This window comes from Dendrobates tinctorius, unplaced genomic scaffold (genome assembly GCF_039654945.1).
Source record: "Dendrobates tinctorius isolate UK_male_01 unplaced genomic scaffold, ASM3965494v1 ptg000093l, whole genome shotgun sequence".
Taxonomy (NCBI): domain Eukaryota; kingdom Metazoa; phylum Chordata; class Amphibia; order Anura; family Dendrobatidae; genus Dendrobates; species Dendrobates tinctorius.
The window spans coordinates 12,031,670-12,059,324 of record NW_027361761.1 but is presented as its reverse complement, the minus strand read 5'-3'; the positions used below and the strand labels follow the sequence as shown (position 1 = coordinate 12,059,324).

Here is a 27,655-nt window from a genome sequence, read left to right as displayed (position 1 = left end):
TATCCAGCCCAGCTAGTCAGAAGCTGAGCCAGGACCTCCTGGAAGGTAAAGAAATTCACTTGGCTTCCATCAACAGAGATCTGACCTGCACCATGGATTGGGTTTGCTTAAAGTGATCTGCTCATCTCCATTCTTCATTGAGTTATTGTTGCACACTTGTTAAAAAAAACAAAAAAAAAAAACAAAAAAAAAAAAAACACACATTGTAAAAATATGATGGCTGTCTTCTAGAAACCACACTGCAACTGTCCATATAGTGGATAAAAACCAGTTCTCAACAGTCGTTAGACAGATACTAGTGATGAATGAATATACTCGTTGCTCGGGTTTTCCCGAGCATGCTCGGGTGATCTGAGTATTTTGGCCTGCTCGGAGATTTAGTTTTCGTCATCTCAGCTGCATGATTTGCATCTTGTAGACAGGCTGAATACATGTGGAAATTCCCTAACACACAGGCATTCCACACGTATTCAGCCTGTCCAGCAGCCACGAATCATGTAGATAAGATGAACAAAACTAAATCTCCGAGCACGCCAAAATACTCGGAGGACACCCGACCTTGCTCGGGAAAACCCAAGCAATGAGTATACTCGCTCAGTAGTAATAGATAACAATGAAACTAGGAACACAGTACAATTAAATCAAGTGATGACTTCTGTTTGGAGATCATAACTTTTCCTATTCTCTCCATCCAACCCAGAGCAGCAGAGTTGGACTGGCCCAATAGAGAATCCTTCTGGTGGGCCCTGGCTTCTCCTTCAGGAGGGTTCATAGAGGAAGCCTTGCAGTTGCTATGGGGCTCATCAGTGTGGGAGGAAGGCGGGCCCCCGGAATCAAATCCTCCGTGGGCCCAATGTTCTTCAGGCTGACACTGCAAACCAGTATAACAAGTTTCTCCCAAACACAACTTCTCTCTGCAGTTTCTTGCCCAGACATCTTCAGCCCCTTCACCCCAAAGCTATTTGTCATTTTTTCCTTTCTCATTTTTGCCTACCCCTCTTCCAAGAGCCACAGCTTTTCTATTTTTCCATCAATATAATCCAATGTAGTTTGAAATGACACTATTTATTTTATCATACGATGCACCGGAAAACCAGAAAAAAAATTTCAAATACGGTATGTTAATTCTTATGGAAATAATTTATGGAAATAGGTGAGTGAATTTCTTTTAATCTTTTAATATTAACTCGGATAAGACCCTATTGCGCTTTTCTGTTCATTTAGTATATTGCATTAAATACGGTATGTTGAAATTGTGGAATTTCATTTTTTTTTTCTTTTACCATGCTCACCATACGCTAAAATTGACCTGGCAACATGATTCTCTGGATAGGTACGATCACGTAGATATCAAACATGCATAGTTTTTTTTCTTTTTTTATTTAAGTGGAGGGGGGTGAATTGGAAAATTCAAAAACAAAAAAAAAAAAAAAAAAAAACACCTTTCGTTGTGTCACCATTTTCTAAGAACTGTAAAACTTAATTCTTAGGGATATAGGGCTGTTTGAGGGCTTATTTTTTGCCCTGAGCTGGCATTTTTACCGATATCATTTTGTGGTAGATCCAGTGTTTTGATCGCCTCTTTTTTGCAATATTGAGGCAGTAAAAACCTCCCTCCCGTAATTCTGTTGTTTTGGATTATTTTTCTCAATGCACCTTTACCTACCGGATGAATTTATTTTATATTATCACAGATGAGGATGCAAAGAGGGGGGGGGCAATTTAAACTTGTTTTTTAAAACAATTTTTTTTTTTTTGCTGCATTTATTAGTCCACAAAGCTGGTATAATCTGATTACTCGTGTGATACATAGCAGGGGTTCAGCACAGCTATGTATAGATAAAATCACTATCTTTTATGAATGCTAGCTGCGGGCCGGCTTTCACAGGAGTATCGCAATGACAGGCAAAGAGTTGCTCGACAGACCCCTCCATCGCATGTCATAACCCATCAGCACCCCACCATAACCTCATGGGTGCACCGTTGGCCACAAGGAATGCCGTCATATGTTAAATATATATGGAAAGATTGCATTGAGCAGATCAACTAGACCAAATACAAATATTAGTAGTGAATGTACTCACTTGGGTGAGTTGTGCTGTCCGGGCACAACACTGAGAAAAGGTGTATAATAATCTCCTGCCGGCTGCTGCTCCGGACCCTGGATTCAGCAAGGGATCCAGAAAGAATCACAGAGATAAATGTCAATGTCATAGATGGACAGAGCTCCACTCCACTCACGGCTGTTAGAGGCACATGATAGCTCAATAACATAGTAACAAAGTTATTAATGTTGAAGGAAGACTTTAAGTCCATCTAGTTCAACCCATATCCTATCCTAACTTGCCCTAACATGTTGATCCAGAGGAAGGCAAAAAAAACCCCATATGGCAAACAGTAAGCTTCACATTGGGGAACAAAATTCCTTCCCGACTCCACATACGGCAATCAGACTAGCTCCCTGGATCAACGCAATATCAAGGAAACTAGTGTATATACCCTGTAATATTATACTTTTCAAGAAAGGCATCCAGTCCCTTCTTAAATTTTATTAGGGAATCACTCATTACAGCATCATATGGCAGAGAGTTCCATAGTCTTACTGCTCTTACAGTAAAGAATCCGCGTCTGTGAGTATGCTTAAACCTTCTTTCCTCCAGACGTAGAGGATGCCCCCTTGTCCCCGTCACAGGTCTAAGAGTAAAAAGATCATTAGAAAGGTCTTGGTATTGTCCCCGCATATATTTATACATTGTAATAAGATCACCCCTAAGCCTTCGATTCTCCAAACTAAATAACCCCAAGTGTAATAACCTGTCTTGGTATTGCAGACCCCCCAGTTCCCTAATAACCTTGGTCGCTCTTCTCTGCACCCGCTCCAGTTCAGTTATGTCTTTCTTATACACCGGAGACAAGAACTGTACACAGTATTCTAAGTGTGGTCGCACTAGTGACTTACAGAGAGGTAAAATTATGTTCTCCTCATGAGCATCTATGCCTCTTTTAATGCATCCCATTATTTTACTTGCCTTTGCAGCAGCTGCTTGACTCTGGCCACTAAATGTGAGTTTGTCGTCCACCCATACACCCAGGTCTTTCTCAGTGACTGTTTTGCCCAGTGTTTTACAATTAAGCACATAATTATACATCTTGTTCGTTCTACCCAAGTGCATGACCTTACATTTATCCCCATTAAAGCTCATTTGCCATTTATCAGCCCAAGCTTCTAGTTTACATAAATCCTCCTGTAATGTAAAGTTGTCCGCCTCTGTACTGATTACCCTGCAGAGTTTAGTGTCATCTACAAATATTGAAATTCTACTCTCTATGCCCCCTACAAGGTCATTAATAAATATGTTAAAAAGAAGCGGGCCCAAAACTGACCCCTGTGGTACCCCACTGCTAACTGTGACCCAGTCCGAGTGTGCTCCATTAATAACCATGTTCTCCATTAAATCAGCCATCATGTGCTGGGAAAAATTCAGGCTCACATAAGGGACATGGCATATGTTGGTAAGGCATTAATTTCTAACATTCCCACATGTGAAGCTGCACTACTGATGGAACATAGCGCTACACAGTTAGTGTCTCTAAAATTAATAGTGTCATACAGATCGTAACCTACATTGTGATACTGCCACTTTAGCCACTCCCACAATAATAGTATAAAACCCCTTTGTGCCACACACAGTAAGGCTGGTTTCACATTAGCGGTTTTTTGTGCAGCGCATCGTGCGCGTCCATGTTCTTGCGTACCTAAGTTTAACATGGCGTGCACATTGTCTAGCGCTTGCACGCGTTCGTATGAGTTTTCGTGTACATGCGTTTTTTTGTTTTTTCAAGGTGTGCACCTAGGCACTCCAGACGCAAACAGTTGCATTTTTGGGTTCGCTGAAAGGCATCAAAATAACGCATGCGCACAGAATGCGACAAAATAACGCATTACAGTCTATGGGAACACAGGCATGCGCATGGACATGCATTCTTCTGCGTTTTCATGTGCATGTGTTTTTGACGTAAAAATGTGTTAACACTGGCTTTAACCCCTAGAGAACAAATGTGCATAAAAAACACAAATGCATGCAAAAACACATGATGCGTTTTTGCATGCGTTTCTATTGCACACAATGCGCTGCGCAAAAAAACACTAATGTGAATTTAGCCTAACAAGGTCAATATTCCCCATAGCTTCCTCACACGATTATATTGCACCTCTCACAATGGTGATGCCAATTTAGGCTCCAAATACACAGCTAAAGGACAGACAAAAAAAAAAAGGCAGCCATACTTACCAAAACAGGTCAGAATACTAATGCACTTACAGGATGCAACCGCTCCTGTGATATAAGTGGGGGCAACACAGGTGCAAACTACTGATGAAACAACCTACCAATCAATTTGTGAGGCGGTTCCAAGTATTAAAATTACTACTATTAGATCAGGGGGGCTGCCCAGCACTATATAACTGCACCCCACCGGAAAAATCACCCTAGTGGTTCTATCATCAGTATTTTGCACCTTTATTGCTTCCGCCTTCATCAAGGAGGGCCCGCTGCATCCTGTGAGTGCATGCGCTTTTGCACAGTTTTTTTTTTTTTTTTTAAATGCTGTGATTTTTGCTCCTGATTCTAATTTAGGAACTCAAAAGACAATGCAGACCCTTAGGCTGTGGTCACACTATCAGTATACAAGTGCACCAGTTCTGCGTGTTTGACCCATTCCTGGTTTTGTCTGACAAATACTGAACGTGTGAATGTGGCCTTGGCATGAGTTGAGAGTGCGCATATTTTGGACAAAATACTAAATACGTATTTTTATATTACTGCATATTTTTTTGTTTTTATTCGGAATGCAGCCAAGATCATCAGTGTTGCCTGCTGTAAGTGCATTGGTTTTCCGACTGGTGTCGGTAAATATGGTTACTTTTTTTTTTTTTTGCAATTTTTTAATGTGCTTTTGAACTGTGGAGACTCTCAAAACAATGAGCACCTTTAAGCTCTACAACAATAAGGCCGGGATCACACAGGCGAGAAACAAGGCCGAGTCTCGCATGATAATACCTTACAGTGTCGCCGGCACTTGGGAGTGAAGCGTGCAGCTCCATGTATTGCTATGCGGCCGCACGCTCCGCATCTGAGTGCCGGCTGCAGTGCTGGGTTTTAAAATGCGAGACTCGGCCATGTTTCTCGCATGTGTGATCCCGGCCTTAGAGTGGACCTATAAATGTTAATAAAATCCTTTTTTGTCTTGCACATCGTACTAGTACCACTGGTGGACACAGAGAGAAGAGGGCGCTGTGCAAGAACAGTATATGGGCACTTCGTTTTGGAGCTGGATGTGGGCCCCCTTATCTCTTGGGCGCACCAATGAAATGTCCGCCCTTGATCTGTACATACTCACCAACATTGCTGTTCATACAATAGTGACATTTAAGTCTCACCCCAATTTTTCCCAGAACTACCCGCCACCGTAGTAACCTCCCCCATTAGAATCTGCCAACGCAGTATTAGTACCCCCTGACGCTAATGATGCCTCTTATTGTCCCAATTGGCTAATTTAGTCAGATGCATCAGAGCTGAAAAAGGGGTTTATTGTGTCATACAGATCTGCTCTTTTTTTTTGTACTTTACTTGCACGCATATAGACCAAATATAAATCATGTGTTACGCAAAGTGTGAAAAGACCCGTGCGCTGTCGCGTAGTAGACCTGAGTTGGTCTGATATCATAAAGCTCAGTTTGAGTCATTTGGCACAGACTGAAGGTTATAATCTTATCTATGTATACAATGTGAGTGCTATGGACACCAAATCAAACACAGCTCTGCAACATTTGCCATCTGAGCCAAAAAAACCCATGTTACAGATGCAGAACTCATCCTGTTCCTCTGACGCAGTCACTTACCCGCTTTGTAAAAAATGAATCCCTGCTCCACACTGTAGGTGAATCTGCCGCCTGTTTGAGCACTTTGCACTGTGTGCGGAAAAGTTATACAGCTCCACCCTGGCTCTCGTGTTACAGAATAATATACAGTACACTGTAGGGAATGCTGAAACCTAAGGTATTTAGCCACTGTGCTTCACGTTCCCTAACATGAAGGTGATTTCAAAGTTTTTTTTTGTAAACTGTTTTGCACCTGGACAGGCAGGGGTGGACATATCGCACGTGCAGCTGCACCTGGACCCAGAGGGAGGGGAGCCCTCTCAACTAGAAAAGCTCTGCATTAAATATTGCAAATGTTCGGAAGTCTGACTCACCAGGGTGCTGTTGAAGATCCTGATTGGCGCCTTTTAGACAACCAATAAACTTGTGGGATTGCCCACCATACACGGTAATACCATATCCCTGTTGGATGCTAGCATTACTGCGATTGGCTGGTTGTATTGCATCATTGAGTCACACTGTGTTCAGGAAGCAATAATTTAGAGCAGGGGTATAGTCCGAGTCTAATAATATTGCTATAGCAGTCCTTGTATACTGTCCCTGCAGCATTAAAACAGTCCTTTCCAGGGACAAATATATTCCTTTATGTAGTAAAACCGCTATTACCTGCATTCAGTGAATGTAGGGATTCGCTCTGGTAGGCAATAGCCGGACGGCAGTAACGAGGCAACACACAGGCATAAAGTCCAATTCCAGTGGTTTTAATTAGAGTTGAGCGAAACGGGTCGAAAAATTTCAAAAGTCGCCGACTTTTGGCAAAGTCGGGTTTCATGAAACGAAACCCGACCCTAGGATGAGGTCGGCCACGAGGTCGGCGACTTACGCGCCAAAGTCGCTTTTCAAAAGTTTGTTTTGCGCTCTTTTTCAGCCAATCAGGATCCACGGACACTGTGGGCAATGTGATGACATAGGCACGGGTCACCACCATCTTTCAGAAGGGCATGCAAGTGATTGGCTTGCTTTGGTGGGCGTCACAGGGGGTATAAAAGGGCGTGCACGCCGACTGCCGATCTTAGCATAGGGAGAGGTTGCTGCTGATTCTGTAGGGAGAGCGTTAGGCAGGGAAGAAGACAAAAAAACTGCTTCTGCTGCTAGCGATTGTGCCTGTACAACACACCAGTCACTGTGTGTGCAGTGCAAGGGGAGGCTATATTGTGGTGTATCAGTGGTGTTGGTTGTTGGGCTGCCTTCTAAGGCTTCCTGACAGCTGCATTGCTGTTTACCCACTGCTCTGCAAACTGCTTTTTTAAAAGCAATCCCAATTTATTTTTTTTGGCCTGCTGAGGTACTGAGCGTGCATTTTTTCACACCATACAGCAGTGTACGCTCCTCACACAGTACCGTGTAACGGCTGTTATCACAGCCACAGTGAAGCTATCTGTGTCACTCTGTGAGAATAAGTCGAAGACATGTTCCGTTCTTACAGACCTGCACTCTAGGGAGATTCCTACTCTGCCCAATTCTACATACACCTTGTAGTTTGTGATACACTAGCCAATTTCTGCCTGTGACATAGCGCTGTGATATTCAGTGGGCCTCACACAATCCAAAAGAGTCCAGTGTCTACAGAAATTCAAAATCTCCCTTATCCTCTAGTCACTTTGGTCACAGCTGTGCCATCGAGCCTGTGACATAGCGCTCAGATATTCAGTGGGCCTCACACAATCCAAAAGTGTCCAGTGTCCACAAGTGTCTGCAGAAATTCAAAATCTCACTTATCCTCTAGTCACTTTGGTCACAGCTGTGCCATCGAGCCTGTGACATAGCGCTCAGATATTCAGTGGGCCTCACACAATCCAAAAGTGTCCAGTGTCCACTAGTGTGAGCAGAAATTCAAAATCTCACTTATCCTCTAGTCACTTTGGTCACAGCTGTGCCATCGAGCCTGTGACATAGCGCTCAGATATTCAGTGGGCCTCACACAATCCAAAAGTGTCCAGTGTCCACAAGTGTCTGCAGAAATTCAAAATCTCACTTATCCTCTAGTCACTTTGGTCACAGCTGTGCCATCGAGCCTGTGACATAGCGCTCAGATATTCAGTGGGCCTCACACAATCCAAAAGTGTCCAGTGTCCACAAGTGTCTGCAGAAATTCAAAATCTCACTTATCCTCTAGTCACTTTGGTCACAGCTGTGCCATCGAGCCTGTGACATAGCGCTCAGATATTCAGTGGGCCTCACACAATCCAAAAGTGTCCAGTGTCCACAAGTGTCTGCAGAAATTCAAAATCTCACTTATCTTCTAGTCACTTTGGTCACAGCTGTGCCATCGAGCCTGTGACATAGCGCTCAGATATTCAGTGGGCCTCACACAATCCAAAAGTGTCCAGTGTCCACAAGTGTCTGCAGAAATTCAAAATCTCACTTATCCTCTAGTCACTTTGGTCACAGCTGTGCCATCGAGCCTGTGACATAGCGCTCAGATATTCAGTGGGCCTCACACAATCCAAAAGTGTCCAGTGTCCACTAGTGTGAGCAGAAATTCAAAATCTCCCCTGTCCTATAGACACCTTGTACCTTGTTTTACATTACTATATAGTTTGTTGGATTTTGTCTACATTTCTACCAAAAATGAGGAAGGCTGGTAGAAGAGGCCGTGGAATTGGGCGGGGGTTGGCAGCTGGTAATGATGGTGTTGGTGGTGGATCTGATGGTAGTGGCAAGAGCAAAATAGGACCGAATGCAGGAGGTGTTGAGCCTGCGTCATCGTCTGGCTCCATAAGGCTTCGAAGGCTTAGTTTTCTAGGAGTTGGCAAACCGCTTTTAAAGCCAGAGCATCAGGAAAAAGTTTTGTCTTACATTGCTGACTCAGCCTCCAGCTCTATCGCCTTCTCTTCTTCAGTTGTAAAAAGTAAAAGCACTGAGTCGTCATTGGAGGCTCATGTTCATGAACCACACCTTTCCTTGTGTCCTTCACCCCAACCAAGATTGAAGGATGACGCAGGCCATACTACTGATTACTCCATGGAGCTGTTTTCACATACCATGCCTGGATTATCAAGTGAAATGGTGAATTACCCAGGCCAAGATGAATCTGACATGGAGTGCACTGATGCACAGCCGCTGATGGATGATTCTGCTGGTACATTCACTCAGAGCACTACATTGTCCTCGCAGTGTACAGAGCCAGATTCTGACCCTGATGAGACTCAGGTGCCCCTTCCCGCACACTATACCACCATACACGGTGACACAGAGGAAGGTGCACATAACATTGAAGAGGAGGTGATGGATGACACAGTTGTTGACCCAGATTGGCATCCATTGGGGGAAGAGGGTGCTGCTTCCAATAGCTCAGATGAGGAGCATCCACAGCAGACATCGACATCGCAACAGCTGTTATCTGGCAGGCCCGGAGCACTCCAAAGACAGGTTACAAAAATCAAAAGAGTTGCTGGACAGCTTGTCCAGAGGGTCAAAAGATCACAGTGTGCTAGGCCGCAAAATGTCTGCCAAAGTAGGAAGAGTGCAGTGTGGCACTTTTTGAACAAAATCCTCATGATCAGGCCAAGGTCATCTGTAAGAAGTGCGCAAAGACCTTTAGCCAAGGGAAAAATCTGAAAAATTTGAATACCAGTTGCATGCTTAGACATTTAAACACCATGCACTTGCAAGCGTGGACACAACACCAAACCTCAAGTGCCACATGTGCAACTGATCACAACGAAGGTAGTCAGCAACGCTACATTGTTTCCCCCACTGTAAGCCCACCGATTAGCACAGCAGCAAATGTTGAGGTGTCGTTGCAAGGCCATAGCAGTCAGGGAATCCCACTGTTATATCAACGAAAGACTGATTCTAGGCCATCAGAAAGAACACCAACTCCATCACCATCATCAACCCTCTCTCAGTCCGCCCTGTCCACCGCTACTTCCACCATATGCAGCTCTCAAGTCGAGCTCACCCTCCCAGACACTATGAGTAGGTCAAGAAAGTACTCAGTCTCTCATCCGCGTACACTGGGTTTGAACGCCCACATTGCCAAACTAATCTCGTTTGAGATGATGCCCTTTCGGTTGGTGGAACTCATGGCCTATGCAGTACCACGCTATGATCTACCAAGTCGCCACTTCTTCTCTCGCAAAGCCATCCCAGCCCTCCACCATCATGTGAAAGACCGCATTGTCCATGCACTCAAGCAGTCAGTGAGCGGAAAGGTGCACCTCACAACTGATGCATGGTTCAGTCGGCATGGCCAGGGCCGTTTCGTGTCCATCACTGCGCACTGGGTTAATGTGGTGGATGCAGGGTCCACAGGGGACAGCGGTGGTGGGACAGTGCTGCCTAGCCCACGGTATAGGAAACAGTTGGCTGTAGGCGTTCGACCCTCCTCCTCCTCCTCCTCCTCCAGAAGCGAAAGCTCGTCCACAGAGCGCAGTCGTACGAGCACTCCGTCTGCAGCTGCCACTGTTGCACACGAGGTGTCCCCCTATCGAGCAGCTAGTGGAAAGCGTCAGCAGGCTGTGTTGCAGATGATGTGTTTGGGCGACAGACACACCGCCGAGGTGCTGGCCGAGTACTTTCAGCGACAAACTGAGTCATGGCTGGGCAGTGTACATCTTGAGGCAGGCAAGGTAGTTAGTGATAACGGCCGTAATTTTGTGGCAGCCATAGCCCTTTCAAAACTCAGACACATACCTTGCTTGGCTCACACCTTGAACCTGGTGGTGCAGTGCTTCCTCAAAAATTATCCGGAGTTAACAGCCCTGCTCCAGAAGGTGCGAAGACTGTGCGCGCACATCCGCCGGTCGCCTGTACACTCCGTTCGTATGCAGAAGCTGCAGCGATTGCTCCACCTCCCCAACCACCGCCTCATTATCGACATTGCAACAAGGTGGAACTCCACCCTGCACATGGTGGAGCGGCTGTGCGAGCAGAGGCAGGCCATAATGCATTTGTGGGAGGATACACGGCCAGGCACTTTGAGAGCAGACATGGAGTTGACAGGTGTGCAGTGGTCGAAGCTGAAAGACCTCTGTAAAGTCCTTCAGTGTTTTGAGGAATTGCTTGCGTTGAGAAACACGTGATGGTGTCTCCGCGGCTTCTGTTTTGCATGTTTTGAGGAATGCACACGGCTGGTAAGCGCAGACGACGCCATCCTAAGCATGAGCATCCCACTTATGCGTCTGCTCATGCAAACTTTGACGCACCTTAAGGAGCAGGCTTCTGCAGCCAATGTTGATGAGGAGGAAGAGGAGGAGGGAATCCTTGATGACATTCAGCCATTGTCTGCTCAGGGACCTCTCCTGGACGAGGTGGAGGAAGAAGAGGAGGAGGAGGAGGATGATGGGGATGATTACTTAGGGGAGGAGGATGCATCTCGTGGGGCAAGTGAAAATGTTGGCGTGGCAAGGTCTGGTACAGGGTTTGTGCGTGACTGGAGGGATGTGAATTTGCCAGAAAGTGCTCCTCCAACCAGCACTCGCAGTGCATCATTGACACCGGGAACATTGGCCCACATGTCAGATTATGCCTTGCAGATCCTAAAAAGGGACCTCCGCATTGTCAAAATGATGAACGATGACGACTACTGGTTGGCCAGCATCCTGGATCCACGCTATAAAGGCAAATTACAAAACATCATGCCACAGGAGAACCTTGACCTAATATTGGCTAATAAACAAGCAACTCTGGTAAATTGGTTGCTTGAGGCATTCCCAGCACACAGCAGCGGTGATGGTTCTCACACGAGCCGTACGGGCCGGGGTCAGCTTGGCAGAGGTGTTCGTGGTGCACACAGCAGAAGTGGCGTTGGAGACAGGGGTTTCATGACAATGTTGTGGACTGATTTTTCAAGTACCGCTCACACAACTGGTAATACTGCATCGATGGAAAGTGACAGGAGACAGCAGTTGTCAACTATGGTTACAAACTACTTTTCCTCCCATATCGATGTTCTCCCACACAGGTCATTCCCCTTTGACTATTGGGCCGCTAAACTGGACACCTGGCCTGAATTGGCACAATATGCCTTACAGGAGCTCGCTTGCCCAGCTGCAAGTGTGCTATCGGAAAGATTCTTCAGTGCAGCTGGATCAATCCTGACAGAAAAAAGGACCCGTCTGTCAAACCAAAATGTGGATGATCTAACCTTCATTAAAATGAACCACGCATGGGTTTCCAAGGATTTTGTCCCACCTTCCCCTGATGACACATAGGGTGACAGAAAAATGGCTTGCTTTGGTCCACCTCTTCCTGGGACTTGACCTATTTCACCTTTGCATCAGCTGAATGTCCAACATCAACATATGCCACTTTCTAAAACTCCCTAACTGTGCTGCCTCCCCCCCCATGGCCGGGGTCACCACCTAGCGCACGACACCGTGCGAGTGCCGTTGCCCTGGACAGGTGGGTAGGCTGACTCTTGGGAGCGGGCACTGGCACAGGGTCCCTCATAGTGCAATCAAGTGTCTCTGACGGTGGTGGTGCACACCCGCCGTCAGACACACCGCCGTACTATGAGGGGCCCAGTGCCAATACCGACGCCCACGAGTGGGCCCCCCTTGCTTGGGCAGGGCCCCAGCATTTGCAATCTTTACCTCTCCCTGCTCCTCCGCTGTGTAGTCTGGGCCGTCAAATCCATACTGTGCCTGACACCGTTTGAGCCTGCCTCCTGATGTATAGACATATATTTTGAATGTGTACGCTATCCATACATGTTATCTGGGGATACGGTACCCTTTCTCACCTTTGTGCAATCACGTGCAATCCATACTGGGCCTAACACCGTCTGAGCCTGCCTCCTGATGTATAGACATATACTTTGAATGTGTACGCTATCCATACATGTTATCTGGGGATACGGTACCCTTTCTAACCTTTTTGCAATCACGTGCAATCCATACTGGGCCTAAGACCGTCTGAGCCTGCCTCCTGATGTATAGACATATATTTTGAATGTGTACGCTATCCATACATGTTATCTGGGGATACGGTACCCTTTCTAACCTTTGTGCAATCACGTGCAATCCATACTGGGCCTAACACCATCTGAGCCTGCCTCCTGATGTATAGACATATATTTTGAATGTGTACGCTATCCATACATGTTATATGGGGATACGGTACCCTTTCTCACCATTGTGCAATCACGTGTAATCCATACTGGGCGTGAGAACGGCTGGCGAGCTGTTAAGCAAGCTACAGCACCTGTGGTTTGCATACGTAAGTTTTTCATTTTTTCAGGAATGACGGTTAGGCCTAATTCCGGAACTGCGGTTGACCTGCACTTACTGGGAAATCATTGTTTGCGGGTAATAATTGTAATCAGTGATCCCCATCACTAACGTTGTTCAGCGGGTTATCTGCACCTGTAAGCGACAAACGCTTGCCTTTTCAGTGTAGCGCACATGCAGCCACGGACATGTAAGGGCATGACACACCAGTTATTGGCCAATCTCATGTGCCAGAGCCTCACGTGTCCCTCTAGTAAGCCGGACTCGGACCGCGGGGCATGACGGAGTCTCGTTCGTTAACGGAATTAAGCTTGCAATGTGTGCATCTGTTCTGTAGCTGGCATGGTTGAGGTTTCCCAGGTGGAGTCGAATTTAACCGTAGGCTCCACTCCTGGTGGTGCCCTTCTGGACATTCCTTTAAGGTTCAGCTTTGCAACCATACTGCCCACGTAAAACAAACACTTTGCCTTCATGAACGCTGTTTGGAGGGTCATGACTCGTGGGAATAACGCCGCCCAATCAGTTAACCTGCTAGAGAGATCGTTCGTTGCTCCCAAGCATGACATCACACTCCCTAGGAAGAAGGTAATGCCACTGTGGCGACCGTACTCCTGGGGGCGACACAAGTGCACTGATGCCCAGCCACTGCTCGATGAATCTGCTGGTACATTGACCCAGACCACTACATTCCCCTCGCACGCTACACGGCCTGAATCTGACCCTGATGAAACTCAGGTTACCCTTCCCATATACAGTTCCATCTTACACGGTGACAAAGAGGAAGCTGCAGATGAAAGTGCAGGTTCGGCCCACCCGCCATCAGACACACCACCGTACTATCAGGGGCCCTGTGCCAGTGCCGTCGCCAACGAGTGGGCCCCGCCTGCTTGCTCAGGATCACAGCACTTGCAAAGTTGAAATACTGTGCAGTGAGATGGAAGATGGGGACGACGAGGAGTCCAGACAAGTACAGGGATTCCCTAGCGAGGAGACTTATTTGATTGTTTTCAATGTTGGGACAGCAATTTTTGGGGAGCACTATACTCTGGAGAATGATAGATGGGGCCCACCATACACTGGAACACTCCAAAGGTGGACATCAGACACTGGAGCAGCATTTACAGGGCCCATTATACACTAGAGCATTAGAAATGGGGCCCATTATGTTTGGAGCATTATTTGGGCCCATAAGACAGTGGAGCTTCATCCATGGGGACCAACATATACTGTAGCATTATGTGGAGCTCATCATATACTGTTTCAAACATTATATGGGACCAATGATTCTGTATGGAGAAATAGATGGGCCTCGTCATGAGATGTAAAAAGTGAAGTATTTTTCATTGTACTATACCGCTATTTCTCTGCCGTATCGGAGCATGATGAGTTGTGGTATGTGTTAAAGGGGCACTCTTTCGCCCAGGGCACATGAAAACCTGGAGCCAGCCCTCCCCCCCCCTACAACTGTAGCCAAATAACCCCCATTTTTCAGTGCGTAACTTGAATTATGAAGTTAATTAAGGTTGACAAGCTTAAGTAAGAAGAATTGATGCTTTTGGCATTCAAATGGGCACTGTTGGTGTGTTTCCTGTCCTCCTCTCACTGCCGACTTTTATTCCCCATTGACTTACATTGGGTTTCGTGTTTCGGGACGAACCCGACTTTTCCCTATAATCGGACGATCTTGCTCGACCCGACTTTTGGAAAAGTCGGGTTTCACGAAACGAAACGCGACCCTAAAAAACCAAAAGTCGCTCAACTCTAGTTTTAATGTCACTCATTAACCAGCAGCTTAACAAAACACAAGGAAAACCAAACACATAATCCAACTTGGAGGACCACTGGTCCCAGACTCACCCCTTGTACGGGACGGGCGTAACTAAGCGGCTGCCAGGTCCTGCGGCACCCGCCAGGTGCCATTCCCGGGGTTCTTCCGAGTCTTGCTGCTATAGTCCTGCAGCACAGGAATCCTGTATACAAGTTTCAGGCTGAGTCCACACAAGTTCCTGTAGCTTCCAGAACCAAACTCACACTGTGGTAATTACCAACCTCCATTACATAGGGCCTAACCCCTCCCACCAATGAGGTAGACACCACATGGGCTGATCACGTGTCCCTGACATCATCGCAGATTCCGTCTTTAGGGAAAAACACGGCCAAACATTAATCTGCTGGGAGAAACATATCTTCCATCCAGTAAAACACCCTTTACTGTACCACATGAAGTAAAAGTTTAGGATTAGAGGCATTTAGGCAGGGTTTAATATTGCTATTGCAGTACTTATACAATTATACACTTCTCCTGACATCACGGCAGCCTTTCCAGAAAACACCGGCGATTGTCTAAGCGCTGTGTCTAACATCATGTCCTCACTATATCTGAAACTGAACCTGTCAAAGACTGAACTCCTTGTGTTTCCTCCCTCTACAAATGTACCTATACCCGACATTGCCATTTCTATGTGTGGTTCCACTATTACTCCCCAGCAACATGCCTGCTGTCTTGGGGGTCATACTTGACTCCGAGCTTTCCTTTGCCCCCCACATTCGATCTCTGGCTCGCTCTTGTCATCTGCACCTCAAAAACATTTCTAGAATTCGACCTTTTCTTACTTTTGACTCTGCAAAAACTCTTACTGTTTTTCTTATTCATTCTCATCTTGACTATTGTAACTCTCTTCTAATCGGTCTCCCTCTTACCAAACTCTCCCCCCACCAATCTGTCTTGAATTCTGCAGCCAGGATCATATTCCTCACCAATCGTTACACCGATGCCTCTACCTTGTGCCAGTCATTCCACTGGCTACCCATCCACTCCAGAATTCAATATAAACTTATTACCCTCACCCACAAAGCCCTCCATAGCTCAGCACCACCCTACTTCTCCTCCCTTGTTTCAGTATACCACCCTACCCGCGCCCTCCGTTCTGCTGATGACTTAAGGTTAGCATCCTCAATAATCAGAACCTCCCACTCCTGTCTCCAAGACTTTACATGTGCTGTGCCAATTCTTTGGAATGCACTTCCCAGGTCAATACGATTAGTCCCCAATCCCCACAATTTTAAGCGTACCTTGAAAACGCATTTATTCAGACTGGCCTATCACCTCAACACATTAACCTAATCTATCCCTGTGTGGCACAACCAAACGTTTTACCATAACCAGGTTCCCCGCATCATGTTCCCACATGCTTTATGCATCCATTAGCCCTCTGTGTCTGTACTGTTACACACTTAGCATTATGGCTGGTCCATACCATCAGGGCAACTGTTACCACCCACCTTTCGTGTCTACCGCTTTCCTCATAGACTGTAAGCTTGCGAGCAGGGCCCTCATTCCTCTTAGTAATTGTTATAATCTATGTGATTATTGTTATGCTGTAATGTCTATTGTCTGTACAAATCCCCTCTGAAATGTAAAGTGCTGCGGAATATGTCGGCGCTATAGAAATAAAATTTATTATTATTATTATTATTATTATTACTTGTGTACCGCTGCTGCTGCATTGTTAAAGCAACAAGGAATAAATATTTTTTTTCCTTATTTGTAGCGGAAAACTTGCAGACATACTGTATATACCTTATATGAAATGCACAAGTCATGCGGTAAAGGACAGGGAAGTGGACGTGCTGCTGAAGGTGCACGCGGAGGCCGAGGACAAGGGGGAAACTGTGCCTGCTGTGAAAGGAAAAAAAATACGCTAATCCATGACACTTAGATTCCTTTCCTACTTTGTATGGGAGCGAGGAACACCACACTGGCAGCCAGATCAGTGTGAACAGGCAGTCGGTTGGATGGCAGATACTGCTTCCAGCATGTTTCCCAGTACCATCCTGTCTTCCACACAGTCTAGTCTTATTAGCCAAGAGTCTGGCCCACATACAGTAATCATCACCCTGTTGCTCCTTCCTCCAATCATGGCGACTCACAGGAGACAAATGATCCCACAGGAGCGTGTTGACTATGAACTCTGCTCACCTTATTGACGTCACCACTCGGCATTGCAGCTAAGTTCTGAGACTCAGCTTAGTGGTCTCCTGGATTCATGGTTGAGCATCCGCATCATGCCACTGCTCAGCTATGAAATCCAGATGTAGGAGAGTTGGAGCTCATTGTGGGATTGATATGGATTATCTTATTGTTGGACAGGTGAGGAATATGGTGTTCTTTAATTTTATTTTTTTTAAATAAATGGGTAAAAGAGAGGCGGGGAGTTTTATTTCAAACTAGCTGAAGAGCCCGGCGCTGCCCGGGCATAGTAACTAACTGTGGTTAGTTATAACAATTTATAATTATCCTCTATCCCATAGTCCCATGCCCATACACCTATCATACATATCCACGATCCCATAGGCCCGTGCCCATATAGCCATCATACATATCCTCCATCCCATAGTCGAGTGCCCATATACCCATCACACATCCTCCATCCCATAGTCCCATGCCCATATACCCATCATACATATCCTCCATCCCATAGTCCCGTGCCCATATACCCATCATACATATCCGCCATCCCATAGTCCCGTGCCCATATACCCGTCATACATATCCTCCATCCCATAGTCCAGTGCCCATATACTCATCACACATCCTCCATCCAATAGTCCCGTGCCCATATACCCGACATACATATCCTCCATCCCATAGTCCAGCGCCCATATACCCATCACACATCCTCCATCTCATAGTCAACCATTATGATATCATAATGAGCGGCGGGGCTTGCAACCTATGATGAATCAGCATCGCCATGGCAACCATTATGACATCGTAATGAGGGGCGGGGCTTGATACGCACACACTGTTTCCCCATTATGTAGATAGGGGCATTATGACATCATAATGAGGGGCGGGGCTTCATGCGCACACACTTTTTCCCCAGTATGTAGATAGGGGCAAAATTGTTTGGTGAATTGGAATGCATTGGGTTAAAATTTCGCCTCACAACATAGCTTAGGACGCTCTTGGGGTCCAGACGTGTGACTGTGCCAAATTTTGTGGCTGTAGCTGTGACGGTGCGGATGCCTATCCCGGACATACACACACACATACACACATACATACATACATACACACTTTGAGCTTTATATATTAGATAAAGGACTTTATTCTGACTGTGTCTTTATTATTATCTGACTATGAGGTTACTAATGGGGGCGTAGTATAGACGTCACTCCATTACTAACCCCTGGGCTTGAAGTCAGCAGCCATAAAACAGTTGACATCAACCCCAAACCTATTACCCCACTTGCCACTGCACCAGAGCAAAAGGGAAGAGTAGAGGCTAAGAGCCAGAATTCACGCACCTTTTATAGGCTCCATTTCTGGAGCGGCTGAGAGCTGATGTTCTTAGCCTGGGAGGAGATGAATATCCATGGCCCTTTCCTATGCTATTAATATCAGCCCTCAGCTGCCTGTTTAGTCTGTGATGATTATTGAATATAGGGGGACCACATGTCATTTTTTGGGGTGTCTTCCTTATGATAACCAGTAAAGGCTAAGCAAACAGTTTTGATATTTATAGCCTCAGATTATTGTACTTGTTTTTTATTATTTATGGCCCTTTTCACACGTAAAATGCCACGGAATAAATGGCTCTATAATATTAATAGGTGCATCCTCCTGTCAGTTGAAAATGCTGACAGACCGACTCCTTTCAAAGTGAACAAGGCCTGGATTGGTCCAAACTTCTGAACCCCACAAGATGACAGCAGCGGAACATAAAGCCAATTCAAATGTTTTTTTTTTTCTCGTGTTTTCCCATGCACCTGTTCTGACCCAAAAAAGGCTATATGGTTCATGGTTTCTTCTTTTTCTTGTGCTCCTCCTCCACCATTTGAACTGGATCATCAGGCAGCCCTCACTCAAAATCTTTATAGGGTCAACAGGCTGCTCTCACTCAAAATGAATGAGGAATGGACTGGCCCAAATTTATCAACCCCACCAGCAGCAGAACATAAACATAACTCAAATATTGGGACATCATGCAGCCATTCCACATTTCTAGAGGGTCAACGTGAGGCACTCATTAAAATTTGTATGGTTTTCCAGGGTGTATTGTAGTCTCTCCTTACAATTTTTGGCAGCCCTTGCTCTTAGTGCATAGCCTTTGAGTCTAAGAGTTCCGTTGCCTAACAATCTTAACAGGTTGTGTAGGAGGCCCTCCTTTATATCTAATACAGAGTTTATTTAACTTCTAATATTTGGCAGTTCTAGCATTGTTCGCATAGATTTTGTGAGCTTCAGAGTCCCTCCTTTATATATTATACAGCATGTGATTGACCATGTCACACACACCACATGCCCAAATAAGGTAGTAAAATGTTAAAATTACATTTACCGGTGACTAAAAGTAGCTGTAGAATTATTACTGCAAAGAAGGGGAAAGGAATGGAAGTCAGCTCATTACATCCAGAAACACCTTGCTATATCAGATGGAGCAGTGCGGAGTCATCCCAGTCCAGGATGTGGAAAGAAATCAATGAAAAATGAGGTCCTCCATCATGATTATGGCACTTCGCTGAAGCGCATCCTGTAAAATCCATTCTATCATCTTTTTTATGTGTTATATTGTCAGTCTGTAAAAGTGGCGTAATGCTATGACAATGTAGTTCCTAGCAGCGACCTGGGAGTCAGAGATGCATCGAAGAGTCTTCCCATACTATTTCTATTCCATTTGAGCAATGTTTCCATCCTTTTCAGCCATGTTGCTGCTCCCCCAGCTCTCCAGGTAAGGTCTTCAGGAAATATTTTCACGTTGACTTCCATATAAAGTTTGCCCAAGAGAAAATTAATTTCCAGACATACATGGCCTTTTTTGCACATTGTTTGAAGCTGTGATCTTCATTTTCTTGGTGGGGTTGTGGTAAAGTTTAAAGTAGTCATCAATACCATCATTGATGACTTGTTGTATCTAAGTGAGTGGGTGGTGTGAGCATTGTCTGATCGACGCGTTCACATTTGTGCATGTCACATGTGTGTTTTTTATCCGTTTTTTCCCTTGCTTAGCATGGTTACCTTGATGTGGTGGAGCAGCTTGGTGTACATTTTTTGTGCAAAAAAAACGCATCGACTAAATACCCTGTATTTGTTATCAAGCACTTGCTCATTACTGCCATTTTTCATTGCAGAGTATTTTTGCAAATCTGTCATTCTATGTTTTCTTGTTGTATCTCAGTTAGTGGGTGGTGTGAGCATTGTCTGATCGACGTGTTCAAATTTGTGCATGTCACATGTGTGTTTTTAATCCGTTTTTTCCCTTGCTTAGCATGGTTTGGGAGACCCCACCCCTCTCTTGTGTGACATGCACATAAGAGCTGTCTCAGACCACAAGCCCATACTAGGGAGCGGCCTGTCTGAATCCTGTCCATATTAGACACTGTTCACATGTTCAGGTTTTTAATACATTAGATAGGGACTGCTTCAATAGGGGTTACCTTGACATGGTGGAGCAGCTTGGTGTACATTTTTTTGCGCAAAAAAGTATTGACTAAATACCCTGTATTTGTTATCCAGCACTTGCTGATTACTGCCAATTTTTATTGCAGAGTATTTTTGCAAATCTGTCATTCTGTGTTTTCTTGTATCTCAGTTAGTAGGTGGTGGTGTGAGCATTGTCTGATCGACCTGTTCACATTTGTGCATGTCACATGTGTGTTTTTAATCAATACCATCATCGTCCATATCTTGTAAAGAGGAAATCTGTTGTTTCCCAGGTTCATGGTTAACTACGTTTATTGGCATTCCTTTAACAGTGTTCGTTACACTGGAACAAATAGTTTTCAGCTGTGACATTTGGATATTCTTGGTTATATGTATGGGTGAAAAACATGAGGAACCTTGTGCCATGGGTGTGTTGACAGTTACAGCCGCTGCACTCCTCTTTAAACTGTGCCATTCCACGACTATCTATTTTCTCTTCTTGTACAACCCTATCATTTTTTGATAGTTGATATTTATTTGTACTCCTCATAGGGAGGGGGGAGACACAAGAAACGATAGGTGAACTCGGCTGAGACTACAAACATCCCTTTGCAAACAATAACGTGGCTGTTGCATCACGAAACACGTTTACCCTGGTGTTCTAGTGGTGGTGTCTGAAGATATGTGGAGGATGTGTGGTATCCCACTAAGAAGCCTTTTCTATGGGATACTGTATAGTGCGTTTTCATATAAATGATCGCCATTTTTATGTGGACAAAAAGAGTTAATTTTCTCTCCCTTGCTTTATCAGGTGATAAAGCTCAGTTTTAATATGCATAAGGTATCAGGCCTCCATCGTACTTTTTTGGTTGTGTCTTAGCCTACTTATTCACACAATTTTTCTGCCCCCCCCAAAAAAAAAATACAAGATAATGCAAGATATTTGAGAGTGGCCTGTCTCAGTCAGACGCCTCATCTATCTGTGGGCTACAAAATGTGGCATTTGAGTCCTCCATTGAAATGTTTTTCCTGTCTCTTACTTAAACTATTGCCACCAGTATGATGAAAAAAGCATTTTTACTAACAGGCCAGATATTTTAAACTGTGGGTTTCCCACACACGGATAACATATAAGTTCGCTCCAAATACAGCCATTTTGAGTGAACGTGGAAAATAACGTAGTACATTTAAAATGGGCAAGACATGTGGCAAGGGACGGGGAAGTGGACATGATGGTGCATGCAGAGGCTGAGGCTGTGGGCAAGTTGAAATTGGGCAACACCAAACACCTACATCTTCTCACTGTACCTTCCTGTCACAATTACTAGGGGAACACATCAGCACACCACGTATTGAACCCAGAGTAGTGTCAAAACGTTGTAGGTTGGATAGTGGATAATGCTTCCAGTCACTTTGCCACCACCACCAGCATTCTGTCTTCCACATGGTCAAGTCTGAGTAGCCGTGAGTTTGGACCGTATAGTCCTCACTCTGATCCTCCTTCCTCCCACCATGCCGATTGCCTGTTGACAACTGATCCCACACTCTGACACTCCAAAGGCCTATTCACTTTACCATATATAGATTCAGGCCTCTCACATGATACACTTGAAGAGGGGCAAGATGATATCGCATGTAGTGCTGCCCAAATATTTGAGCAGCCACGGTCACACGAAGGCGATGGTAGAAAAGTGTCACAAGAGGTGGACGATGATGAGACACAATTGCTAGAAAGTCTGGAGGACGACCAGGGTGTGGAAGTGGAAGACAATGTGGTGGATGATATTATTATTAGTCATTTTTATAGCGCCATTTATTCCATGGCACTTTACATGTGAAAAAGAGATAAGAGGGTAGTAGAGAAGAAGATGATGAGATGATTGAAGGCTGCGTGTAGGTTAGTCAAGGGAGACCATGTCACAGATTTATGGAGGAGACAGGTTGTGGATGGCTTTGCATGTCATATTTTTAGGGTTTAGAGAGGAAAGGCTGGGGAATAATGGGGAGACAGGTGCATTAGTAGGGAAGCAGAGTTTAGGATACATTTTAGTGGTGCAAGATTGCTAGAGGGGAGACCAGAGAGTAGAAGGTTGCAGTGCTCGAGGCGGGAGATGATGAGGGAGTGCAAAATGTTTTTTGCAGTTTCTTGGTCAAAGAATGGAAGGATCTGGGAATTGCTTTTGAGTTGGAGATGGCAGGAGGAGACATGGACTTGGATATGTGGTTTGAAATAGAGAGCAGATTGGAGAATCACACCCGAGGCACCGATCATGCGGGATTGGGGAAAGTGATCAGCCAATAATATTGATGGATAGTTCTGATGGAGGGGTACAGTGAGATGGTTGAGAGCTGATGAATTCTGTTTAGTACATTTTCACTTTTAGAAAGCGAGCAGAAAAGAAGGCTGAAATGACGGACAGACTTTATGTGATTTTGGTCAGTAAAGAGGTGATGTCAGGTCAAGATAGGTAGATCTGCGTGTCATCGGTATAGAGATGATATTGCAAACCATGGGATTATATGAGCTGTCCCAGGCCGAAGGTGTAGATAGAGAAGAGTAGGGGTCCTAGAACTGAGCCTTGGAGAACCCCGAAACACAGGGGGTAAGGTGAAGAGGTGTTGTGGGAGAGGGAGACACTGAATGTCCCCGAAAACATAAACATGACAGAAGTTGCCAGTACAACTGTTAGGTGTTCCCCAGTCTGGTGTTTTTTTTAAAGACTCTGCCGATAAACTCAAACAGGCCATTTGCACCACCAGTCATGAATGCATCAGCAGGGGTAATGAAAATATCAGCCTGTCCACCACCAGCATGATCAGGCACATGGCTGCAAAGTACCCGACTTTGTGGGCCGAACAGCAGGCTCCAGGAACAGTGTTGGCGGGTGATACCACTGTGTCTTCCACTGCTGTACGTGCAAGCAAATCCCCTGTCCATTGTGCATGTGAAGATGCCTCCTTCCTTGCATCTGTTGTTGCACATAAACTCAAATAGCACCATCAACAATCATATCCACGTCCTTGTCCCAGTGCAGCAATCAGTTGTCCATACCACAGTCCTTGGAAAGCAAGGGGAAATATCCAGTCAAAGCCACACAGAACCCATTAATAACGTCACACATATCTCTTCTGCTTCCACTCAAAATGTTGCCTTTTAGCCTCGTGGAGACGAAAAGCTTTCTGCTAATGGCATTCTGCATCCGTCTAAAAAAAGGACTGTGTCCCAGCCGCCACTATTTCTCCCAGTGTGCCGTCACGGCATGACATAAGAACGTGTCCCAATACATTACCCAGGCTCTCAACCATGTTGCTACTGGGAAAGTACACCTAACCACAGACACATGGAAAAAAGCTTGTGGCTAGGGACGGAACATCTCACTGACAGCACACTGGGTTAACATATTGGAAGCCTGGACCCAAATGACCTTGGAATGGAACACGTCCTCCTGACACCGAGAATTGCGTGCCCTACATCAATCTGGGTTGCCCCCGCAGTCTAGAGCTCCTGCACCTCTTCCTTCTCCTCCTCCTGTTCAGCCTCCATCTCTGAAATGTGCACATCAGTCACAAGCTGGAAACACTGCAGCACTGCCTCAGCTAACAGGCTGTACTGAAGCTAATATGCTTAGGTGACAAGCCACAAAATGCTGAAGAGTTGTAGACAGCTCTGAAAGAGCAGGCAGATCTGTGGCTGACAGTACTGTACCTACTGGTGACGCTCTGAGGCGAGTTCACACACATACAATGCCTGACCCATGTGCTTAACCTCGCTGTTCAATGGTTTAACCCCTTCATGACCCAGCCTATTTTGACCTTAATGACCTGGCCATTTTTGGCAATATTGACCAGTGTCCCTTTATGAGGTAATAACTCAGGAACGCTTCAACGGATCCTAGCGATTCTGAGATTGTTTTTTCATGACATATTGGGCTTCATGCTAGTGGTAAACTTAGGTCAATAATGTTTGCATTTATTTGTGAAAAAAAACGGAAATATGGCTCAAATTTTGAACATTTCGTAATTTTCACATTTTGAATTTTTATTCCGTTAAACCAGAGAGTTATGTAACAACAAATTAGTTAATAAATAACATTTTCCACATGTCTACTTTACATCAGCACAATTTTGGAAACAACATTCTTTTTGTTGGGAAGTTATAAGGGTTAAAAGTTGACCAGCGATTTCTCATTTTTACAACAAAATTTACAAAACTATTTTTTTTTTTTAGGGACCACCTCACATTTGAAGTCACTTTGAGGGATCTATATGGCAGAAAATATCCAAAAGTGACACCATTCTAAAAACTGCAACCCTCAAGCTACTCAAAACTACATTCAAGAAGATTATTAACCCTTCAGGTGCTTCACAGCAACTAAAGCAATGTGGAAGGAAAAAATGAACATTTTAATTTTTCCAACAAAAATTTTCTTTTAGCATCAATTTTTTCATTTTCACATGGGCAACAGGATAAAATGGATCCTTAAATTTGTTGGGCAATTTCTCCTGAGTACACCGATACCTCATATGTGGTCATAAACCACTGTTTGGGCGCACGGCAGGGCTCAGAAGGGAAGGAGCACCATTGGACTTTTTGAATGGAAAATATGCTGCAATATTTAGCGGTTGCCATGTCGCGTTTGGAGAGTCGCTGTGCACCTAAACATTGGAGCTCCCCCACAAGTGACCCCATTTTGGAAACTAGATCCTCCAAGGAACTTATCTAGATGCATAGTGTGCGCTTTGAACCACCAGGTTCTTCACAAATTGAACCGTAAAAAAAAGGACTTTTTTTCACAAAAATTTTCTTTTAGCCTCAGTTTTTTCATTTTCACATGGGCAATGGGATAAAATGGATCCTAAAATTTGTTGGGCAATTTCTCCTGAGTGCACCGATACCTCATATGTGGTCATAAACCACTGTTTGGGCACACGGCAGGGTCCCGAAGGGAAGGAGCACCATTTGACTTTTTGAATGGAAAATTAGCTCCAATTGTTAGTGGACACCATGTCGTGTTTGGAGAGCCCCTGTGTACCTAAACATTGGAGCTCCCCCACAAGTGACCCCATTTTGGAAACTAGACCACCCAAGGAACTTATCTAGATGTGTGATGAGTACTTTGAACCCCCAAGTGCTTCACAGAAGTTTATAACGCAGAACCGTGAAAATAAAAAATCTTTTTTTTTCCTCAAAAAATGATTTTTTTAGCCCGCAATTTTTTATTTTCACAATGGTAACAGGAGAAATTGGACCTCAAAAGTAGTTGTCAAGTTTGTCTTGAGTACGCTGGTACCCAATATGTGGGGAGGGACCACTGTTTAGGCACATGTCGGGGCTCGGAAGGGAAGTAGTGACGTTTTGAAATACTGACTTGATGGAATGGTCTGCGGGCATCATGTTACGTTTGCAGAGCCCCTGATGTGCCTAAACAGTGGAAACCCCCCACAAGTGACCCCATTTTCGACACTAGACCACCCAAGGAACTTATCTAGATATGTGGTGAGCACTTTGAACCCCCAAGTGCTTCACAGAAGTTTATAACGCAGAACCGTGAAAATAAAAAAAAAAAATTTTCCTCAAAAAATGATTTTTTAGCCCACATTTTTTTATTTTCACAAGGTTAACAGGATAAATTCGACCCCAAAAGTTATTGTCCAGTTTGTCCTAAGTATGCTGGTACCCCATATGTGGGGGAGACCACTGTTTGTGCACACATCGGGGCTCGGAAGGGAAGTAGTGACGTTTTGAAATATCGATTTGATGGAATGGTCTGCGGGCGTCATGTTACGTTTCCAGAGCCCCTGATGTGCCTAAACAGTGGAAACCCCCCATCTAGATGTGTGATGAGCACTTTGAACCCCCAAATGCTTCACCGAAGTTTATAACTCAGAGCCGTGAAAATAAAAAAATCATTTTTTTTCACAAAAATCATTTTTTTAGCCCCCAATTTTTTATTTTCCCAAGGGTAACCGGAGAAATTAGACACCCAAAGTTGTTGTGCAATTTTTCCTGAGTACACTGATACTCCATATGTAGGGGTAAACCACTGTTTGGGCACACGTCGGGGCTCGGAATGGAGAGAGTGCTGTTTGACATTTTGAACGCAAAATTGGCTGGAATAAATCGTGGCGCCATGTCGCGTTCGGAGACACCGTGATGTGCCTAAACAGTGGAAACACCTCAATTCTAACTCCAACTCTAACCCCAATACACCCCTAACCCTAACCCAACCCTAACCACAACCCTAACACCAACACACCCCTAACCCTAATCCCAACTCTAACCCTAACTACAAGCCTAACCCTAACCCTAATTCCTGCCCTAACCCTAATTCCAACCCTAACCCTAATTCCAACACTAACCCTATCTATAACCCTAATTCCAACTCTAACCCTAATTCCAACCCTAACCCTAGTTCGAACCCTAAATGGAAAAAAAATATATTTTTTATTTTATTATTTGCGCCTGGCTATGGGGATGATAAAAGGGGGGTGTATTTACTTTTTTTTTCATTTTGATCATCATTTTCCAAGATGGCGGCACCCATGATCTGGACGGTGGGACGCCGGGAGCCATAGCGGGACACCGGGAGCACCATCGGAGGTCCCGGTGGGGATCGGAAGGTGGGAGGGAGCGATAGGAAGGGGAGGGGGAGCAGATGATGACAGCGGTGAACGATTGCCGCCGTCCATCGGTGGCAGGGGCCGATCGGCCCCGCCAGTCGGTGTGGGGGGGGTTGGGTGTCATGTCCAGCCATGTCTGATGCTATTGCAGCATCGGCCATGGCTGGATTGTAATATTTCACCAAACTTCATTGGTGAAATATTACAAATCGCTCTGATTGGCTGTTTCACTTTTAACAGCCAATCAGAGCAATCGTAGGCACGTGGGGGCTAAGCCACGCCCCCCTGGGATTAACCGTAGAGTGTCCTCTGTGTGCGGGTCTGGTGACCTTTCTGTTGTGAGTTCATTTTCCCCTCCGTCACTGAGGCCTGGTGAACTCCCTATTCTAGTGAAGGAAGGTAGTGAGCCTGATTATCAGGCACCTGGGACTAATGAAGACGATTGGCTGAGTGGAGTCACTGACTGGATTTAAGGCAGCCTACGCCCTTTCT

General features: G+C 45.1%; 1 protein-coding gene and 1 long non-coding RNA gene across 4 annotated transcripts in view; one reads left to right on the top strand and one right to left on the bottom strand.

Annotated features, from left to right (window-relative positions):
* Positions 1–5,921, bottom strand: part of LOC141098550 (cytochrome P450 2K1-like) — a 42,094-nt gene extending 36,173 nt beyond the window's left edge. The window contains exons 1-3 of one of the 3 annotated variants that reach the window (XM_073586435.1): positions 4,293–4,482; positions 2,613–2,694; positions 2,085–2,161 (exon numbers count right to left, since the gene is read on the bottom strand). The gene's annotated coding sequence lies outside the window, so the exon portion shown is untranslated. Of the gene's footprint in view, positions 1–2,084; positions 2,162–2,612; positions 2,695–4,292; positions 4,483–5,902 lie in introns of those variants that run through there. The other 2 variants (XM_073586436.1, XM_073586434.1) reach the window with 2 other exon arrangements.
* Positions 797–26,127, top strand: LOC141098552 (uncharacterized). Its single transcript, XR_012234284.1, has 2 exons — positions 797–1,153; positions 24,771–26,127. It is a non-coding gene; the product is annotated as an uncharacterized lncRNA (long non-coding RNA).
* The last annotated feature ends 1,528 nt before the right edge of the window (positions 26,128–27,655 follow it).